The sequence below is a fragment of the Ananas comosus genome, linkage group 17 (assembly GCF_001540865.1).
Source record: "Ananas comosus cultivar F153 linkage group 17, ASM154086v1, whole genome shotgun sequence".
Taxonomy (NCBI): domain Eukaryota; kingdom Viridiplantae; phylum Streptophyta; class Magnoliopsida; order Poales; family Bromeliaceae; genus Ananas; species Ananas comosus.
This window is the reverse complement of record NC_033637.1, coordinates 7,153,842-7,162,202: the sequence shown is the minus strand read 5'-3', so window position 1 is coordinate 7,162,202 and position 8,361 is coordinate 7,153,842. Positions and strand designations below refer to the sequence as shown.

The 8,361-nt window shown below is 34.4% G+C and overlaps 1 long non-coding RNA gene across 1 annotated transcript; it reads left to right on the top strand.

The window, feature by feature from the left end:
- LOC109722702 lies at positions 5,442–7,058 on the top strand. Its single transcript, XR_002219531.1, has 5 exons — positions 5,442–5,487; positions 5,629–5,681; positions 5,759–5,840; positions 5,913–5,969; positions 7,044–7,058. It is a non-coding gene; the product is annotated as an uncharacterized LOC109722702 (long non-coding RNA).

Here is an 8,361-nt window from a genome sequence, read left to right as displayed (position 1 = left end):
GTAACCAAGTCGGTGAGGGCCGCAAGCTGGCTCCTCAACTCACGAACCTCGCCGGATTCGGAGGTAGCGGATGTCTTTACTTCCTCAAAAGTTGCCGCGTTGTCCGCTCCAACAGACTTAGAGCGTGTAGTCGGCATTATCACTACAACATCGTAAAAGCATAAGTTAATAAAACCCACGCTATCACAACCCCACTCAAATAACTATTACCCAAATCCTGCAAAAGTAAGGAAGTGTCCTTTACTACTAACTCCCGATGTTACTTTGTCGGCCGCCAACGTAATCCTCCGCAAAGTTAGAAGTTATGCACTTCCATCCAACTCCAACATTTTAGAGTTATCAAAGAAACCCAATCATGATACCTTCGCTTACAAATCAAATAGACCTCGTCTCTCACGAGCCTATTTCCTATAATCCAACCGGCCTAAGGTTTACTAGGTTCACTAAGACTAAACCCTAGGCTCTGATACCAAATTAATCTGTCACGCCGCGGGACCCGGCATAGGCCCGCCCGGTGCATGCCCAGACCCGCCATATACCTGCACATATAAGGCGTCTACAATAATAGTGATAAATGAACAAGAATAAAGAGTATCTAGAGATATCAGAGCAAGTATACAGCTTGGTTCTATCAACAAATAGAATCAAAGGAAACTAAACTACTAAAGTAAAATATAAATTAGTACATCACATGTCTCAAGATACATATAAGGGGTGGTCTCTACAAAATGGTACAAGTCTCTCAATCTCTCCAAAAAGAAACAAAAGAGATGTGGACCATCTACTGTCAAATCCCTCTCTAGCGAGCTCGAGGCGACTCCTTTCCCGCGATTTCGAGCCTCTCCCGGAGTGGAAGGCTCTGAAAGAAAACATGAAACAGGGGGCGTGAGAACTATAATTTATAGTTCCCAGTGGACAATTACTGACCTTAGCAAAATACACCACTAGGCCCAAAAGCAAGTAGATATGATAAGCTAGTAATAAAATGTAGGTACGAAAGCATGTATAGAAAATGCTAAACTACTATGTCATAAATATAACCTGATGTCAACATGGTGTACATCTATTCACTACAAAAAAAAGTAGTGCATTTGCTACAGATTTGAATTTCGTATGTCACCAAAAAAACTTTTAGTTACAAAATAAAAATAAAAAAAACTGTCACAAAAAATAAGGTAACAAGATTTGAACCCGCAACCTTTATAACTTTTCTATCCCTCTTAACCACTACAGCAGAATTGATTTTCCAAAAATCTTAACACTTGTTTTATTTATTCCCCCACGTTGTATTTTAAGTTCCCAACCCTTACCTAATACTAATGACATACCCCGACTTTTCTTTCTCCCAAACCCCTCCCATTCATATCGTTCCTGCCGAGATCTCCGGCGATCGCCGCCGGAGAGATCTCCGGTGATCACCTCGTGGAATCGAAGGGGACGGGAGCCGCCGCGGAGCTTCAGCGGCGAGTGCGAGTAGCGACCGACCCAGGAGCACCCGCTCTCCCATCCCGCGTCCATCTCCTCGCCGCTCCTTGTCGCCGCACACCTCAAGCACGGCGGCGGCGTCAGCGTCGGTGGGTCTGCGTCGAGCTCGGCTTAGGCTTCCAGCATCAGCTCCTCGAGGTCCTCGGATGATACCCCCGATCTCGAGATTTATAGGTATTTGGAGCTTTCTCTCTTTCGATCTATTGGTTTATTTTAGGATTGATGTGATTCGTGTTGTTGTTGTTTTTTTTTTATATAATTAGCTGATGAGCTTAATTTGTGATTAGTTTCTAGGGTTTCTATGAAATTGAAAATAATATACTGAATTTTACAGGGAATTTTGTTGATTGGTAAGGAGTTGAGGTTCTCATGATCCTCATGTATTAATTGGGCTGTTATTTTGGTGTCTTTGATGATTCATATGTTATGTGGTAGGTTGGTGTTCAATTGGATTTTTTTTTGTTAATTAAGTGGTTTGAATAGTTTCTTTCTCCAAAAATAAGATTTTTATTGGTTTTTTAATGAATTTCTACGCCTTTGTGTTACTTCTTACTCCTCCTGTTGATCGCATTAAAATACTATTGTGCTAGTTTAAATTTCAGTATTTTGTAATCCATTGCATGATTGAACGATGGTTTACACTATGATGGAAAATCACCAAATCGGTATAACACAAAAATTATTCAACAATTACATACATGAACATAAAAAATTGGTATATAAGTTTGTTCTTGGTGAAGATGTACAGAGTTTACTGGAAAGGGTATCTAAAACTTTAAAAGGTTTTGACTAATTTATGAACTGGGTAGCTAAACTTTAGAGGTTTTGATTACCTAACACTCTTAATGGAGATGGGGTATTTTATCAAAAATTGTTATAAATATTGTAAGTTTTGGTGGGAGAACCAAAACTTTTGAACTTCTTGTACCTATTTTAAAATGCTATAAAATTATGTAGTAAATTAAAACTTCTAAAATTTTAGGTACCTGTTTCGAACTATTCTATAGTTCAGGTATGGTAAAATTTGAATAAAAGAAAGTATCCATTTTACATTCTTTATTCAATCAGGAAACACATGGATTTCAAAGTTAAAAGAAAGTAAAATGTGATCCTAACTAAGAATGTGAATAGTGGATACTTCTATGCATAGTGTTCCCTGGATCCTAACTAAGTAAAATATGAGTGTTCCCTGAATCCTAACTAAGTAAAATGTGAAATTTGAATATTGGATCCTAACTAAGTAAAATATGTGTGATCCCTGGATCCTAACTAAGTAAAATGTGAAATGTGAATATTGGATCCTAAGTAAAATGTGCATAATGTATAGTTGGTTGACCCTAAATAATTTCTATTGGTATTAGTGTGACAGTCGTATTATTGGTCAGATTTACTACTATCATTGCCAATGTAGTTCTCATAGAATACGTTTGTTCCTTTACCCATGACTGCTATACTTGGCCAAAAGTTGAATAAGAATGGTGTTGAGGCATGCTTAAAGATGCATCACATGATTGACTTGAGTTCTTAGTGGATTTTAGTATTTACGCTGTTAGCACCTCTTTGGCATTAACTACTAGTTAGAAAGCTATGCTGAAAACATTATAGAAAACTACAGTTTCAAGCAATACTGATTTACATATGTACATTCTCAGCCATGATAACTTATCACATGATTTAAGTACAAAAACAACAGTTTTTGATAATTGAATATTTTAATATGTCTAACTGTCCATGTTGCTGCAACTGCTTATCTCTTATCTCTTATAAGATCTAGCTAAATGCATATCTTCATACACTATTGATTATCTGTTCTTACTATTCACTTCCAAGTCAAGGACATCAGACACAGGTTAAGTAAGAGCTTTATGTTCCACGGGTCGAGGACAAAAATAGCAATAATAGCTGAAAATTTCCAGTATTGAAGATTTAGTAGCAAATTCAATGAATATTCTGGAGCCGTCTCCAGTCGATGCTAATGGAAATCACCATGAAGATGGTACAATCTCTAAACTTTAGATAGCTTTTGACATATTTAAGCAGTGCTTCAGATGCTTGTCTAGAAATTTCTACACTGAAAAATAGTTGAACTAGAGATCGACGTATCAATTTATATTTCAGCAACGATTTAAAAATAATGCTGTCACTAGTTGCATGATATTAACTGTGTTATATCATTATCAGTTGCTCACATTGTCAATTTATATTTACCAGATCGGTTTTAATAAATAGGGTATCTAATCATTGATACTGTAATACTCTCTTGTTGTTCACATTGTTTCGTTTTAAGCTATTAAATTGTATGACCATTTAGGGCTTTTGCACTATGGGTTTTAGTTGCATGAACAAACTCCCTAAAAAATAGCTCTACATATATTTTTTCCTCCCGAAACCCATGTTAGTTGGAGTTTTAAGCACTGGGCTGTCCTTTCTGGTTTAAATTTGATGACCACATTTTCAACAGTTACCTCTGTTGATTCATCTTTTTTCTTTTCTTTGTTATCATACTTTGATCTTGTTGATATATGGGAATATAGTAATAATTTGCTTGCTTTGTAGAAGTAGCACAAAACATGCCTTTGGTTTTTCAAAATATTTGGAGGTAATATTGACTGTTCTTTTTGAAACATTTAGAGATTTTTTTAATTAAAATATGAAACCTAAGTTAAGAACAAGTTGAGCTGCGCTAGAGTAAAAACTATATAGGACTTTCAATAACCTTTAGTAAACAGTTACATAATAGTAAGAAGTTTTGTGTCTGATCTTTATCATTACTGAACAAGAAGAGTAATTTACTTTATTGTCATCTTAGTTTTCTCCCATATGTTTAGAAATAATATCTTTAGATTGTCAAAGTAGTTATTATTATTTTTAGCTTAGATTTATCATATGCAAGAATGGTATATCTATTTATTGTTATTAATGATCAAGTTAGTTTTATATACAGCATGCAGTCTACTATGGCTAGTAGGATTAAAGAAAGGCGTAAGACTACTGTTACTATTCCTATACGGACACAACACATGTGAATGACTCACAAATTAATCTAGAACCTATCCAAATACAAGATGAAGCTAATCATCCAACAGAGTTCTCCACTACACAAGATACAGGACAGAGTAGTGCTAGTAAGATTCAAGTTTCTTATATAGCGTTTTCTTTCTAAGTTGCTTTTTTCTACTATTTGATTTCTTATCTAGTTTTTTAACAAATTATGGTAACGATGATTTGCTTTTATTTTTAATCTATTTACTTAGCTCTTAAAAGTAAGACTGTCTTTAAGTTATTTTACTTGAATAATATAGGAAAACTATGAAAAGAAGATTAATGATCGTCAAGCAGAGGATGCATCTACTAATATTGATGATAATGAGATATTTGTTGAAATAATTGGACAAAAGCAATGTGGACATATAAGAGGTAAATTACGTCGAGCGCAAGAAATTCAAGCGATGCGAGCACAAATTGAAGTAAAGGTAGAGGCAAAATGGGAAGCGAAAATGAAAGAAATTAATGATAGATATCACATGATTTCAGAATTATAGTAAACTGCGCGTAAATTAAAAATCGACTTGCATTTAGACAATGAGGAAAACTAGAATAAAGGGGTGAAAAGATTATCCAAACCCCTATTTATGGTATATTGAGTTGGTTTATGCTTACCACTTGAGCATCTGTATGTTTATGTCTGCATCGTTGCATGATTATAAGCATGTAGTTCAGGCAATTGCCGACCAACTATACTGCCATATATATGTAGAATTGGCGAGTTAAACCATTTCAACAGGAATGAGATAGTCGAACTCTTATTTTATGTAAAGTCATCTTGGCATATTGTTGTTTATAATTCAACTTCCGTATACACAATGTTCACCTGCAGTTGACCAATTCTTCTCTGCATATATGCTGATTAGAGCTTCACTACTTCTGTTTGTTGCTTTTCTAACATTTGCATGTACAAAATTTTTGTAGCTTTTGGAGATTGCACAAGTTCCTGATGCGCATGTAAGTTTAGATATGAAATCTATGTTTTACTTATCACTTATATAATGTCTTAATAAAGATTCTACATGTCTAAAATCTGCATATCTATGAATCAGAGCAATAATGACTAATATTGACATGAATAATTTTCTGGTGATGCAGGTGAATGAATTCAAATCAATTGAGAAGTTCAAGATTTTCAACACCAACAACCTGTACGTTAACTAAGATTTCATAGAATCTTGGGTTTAATCATCTTGGTCTGATCGAAACAATTCTGGTTAACAAATAGATGGGTGAACTTGAAGGCCATCAAGACTCAAGAGGTCTGTTGAAGCTGATCTCTGAAAATAGGGATTATTCCAAACCCCAAGGTAATTATCCATTTTAGCTTTTCTTTACATCATGAGAAAAGGAAAACAATACTGACAAAATATTATATATAGGAAGTGGTTGGCGTGAAAGTTCTTCAATTGGAAACAGTAGCTGGAGCAGCCATTCGGGTATTTACAAGACATCATTTTTTTCCCTTTTTAAATTTTTTTGCTTGTGATTCCAGTCTTCTAGTTCTATGTTTGAAAAAAATATAGACAGCTGATGTTTGTTTGTTCGTTTGTTTGCTTTTTGTGTGTGTGTTTTAATTTACTCATGGATCCTCCTTTTTTTTTTTAATCTTTACAATATTGAGTGAGACCTTATGATTTGTTGCGATGATGAATCGTAACTTGAAAAGGTTACCATTTGATGTCGTACTTGCTAATATTCATCGTCTTTGTTTCTAGCGACCTTTGTCTTGCAAGAATTGCTTTGGACTTTTTTTGGTCCTGTTAATCGATTAAATGATATGGTTTAATGGATTGGGAACGATGCGGATTTGGAACGATGCTCTAAGTTTTTTTCTCAATTAAATTTCTTTCAGTAATTTTCGTCTGCTCATTGCACTACAACTTCGGTGTTCACTCTTTTCTTCTAATAACATGTACTTACAAAATATTTGTTGTGAAATTATAGCAGTTCGTATTTGAAGTTGATAATCAAGAGCATTTGTTGACAAACTGATTTAGCGCTCTGTTGGGAACGTTGTGTTGTCTATTTATTATGTTACCTGCTTTATAGCTTACAGTAGCAGGGATGCGGCTGGCTTGATCGAAATTCATTCGCATCCTTGTCAATTATCATATCTAGTAGCGTCATCAATCGATGCTATTTGAGTTGGATCGATGAGCATATATTTTGGTTATTTGTTGAATTTTATTTTGTTGTCCTGCTAGTTTCATTTACCATTTTAGACATCTATTTTTAGGTGAGTTTGTGAGCACATATGTTAGCTATTTTGCTGAATGTTATTTATTTTTTTGCTTGTTTCTAGCTTTATTTTTCAGTTAGTTTTTAGTTGTATTTTGTTAAATTAAATTAGAAATCATTAGAAGATAAGGAAAGATCATACGTTGAGAAAAAGAATGGAATTCCACTTGAATCATACTTATCCTTAACATTAATATATTTTTTTTATTTTACCTTTCTTTAATTCAAATTTCAATATTGTCTAAATTATATTTGTTTTTAATTTATTGCAGGTAAGGATGAGCGGTGCAATTTCTACATAGTGTTAGTATTCGACAATCCTTTATTTTGGATGTGGACCATATAATCAAATGTACTTATTTTAGATTGAATCATTTAGTTTGAATTTGAAGACTATTTGCCATATACTTAAAAAAATTGAGATATTGGGAGGTATTTTGTATGACGAATATGAGAATATTAATGCCTTTTCATTATTAGAACTTAAAAATCTCGTTGATTTGCTTTTATTATAAATTTCAGTTGGTTGTTTGGAACTAGTTGGTTTTATGACCGACAATATAGTGACAAATATATCGGTGATGAATATTATCGTTATAAATGCAATATTCTATGACAAATTTTATTATCGCTAAATATTAGTGTGCAGTGAATAATTATCGTCATAAATACAATATTTAGTGACGGAGAGTGATGTCACTAACTATTAGTGACGGCATATGTTGTCACCTAAAATTACTATTTTTAATATTCAACCATTTTGTAAATATTATTTGATGACAAATAGGTAATATTTAGTGACAAAATTAACTCGTCATTAATACTATTTTCAGTGACAATATTTTTTTTTCTGTGGCAAAATTTATTTGCCACGGGACCTACCGTGACAATTTATAGTGACGGTATTTATCGTCACTAAAACTATTAGTGACAATTTTTTTATTTTTAGTGACATTTTTTTACTGTCACTTATAAATCATTTTCTTGAAATGTATTCTATCATGATCCAATATGCCAATACATAACTAGTATGCTCTAACATGGCAAGCAAGTATACTATAGTGCAATGCGCAATACTATCAAGTATACTACATGTCCAAATGTCCAATAATCCAACTACGAGATGCTATCAAGTAGTGATTGTCATAATACTGTTTAATGTCCTTGTTCAATATCATTTAGGACCTACACATGTGTAGTCTAGCTTGTGCCACCTAGCTGTCTGTGGTAGCCCATTATCCCTCGCCAGGAATGAGTCTGTCCCACGCGGCCCTACAGGCGTCTCAATCCCGCACGAGCGAACTGCTGTCGCAAAAGCTAACTCCGAAGTGCCGACTTGTAGGAAGCGATCCTCACAAGCATGTGCGAATGAGCACAAATGGCAAGCAAGCATAGTCATCGTCTCACAGATCCCGTCATCATGTCTCTAACATGGAAATACTCACTAGCAACCTCAAAGGTCTAGTTCAATGTCCCAGGGTGAAGGTTTAACCGTTCATTATGTCCAATGCCCCTTTATTGCATTATATTTTACTATGTCCAAATCCCATTCCAACACTAATGCTACTTTATGACATTAGGATTACTAAG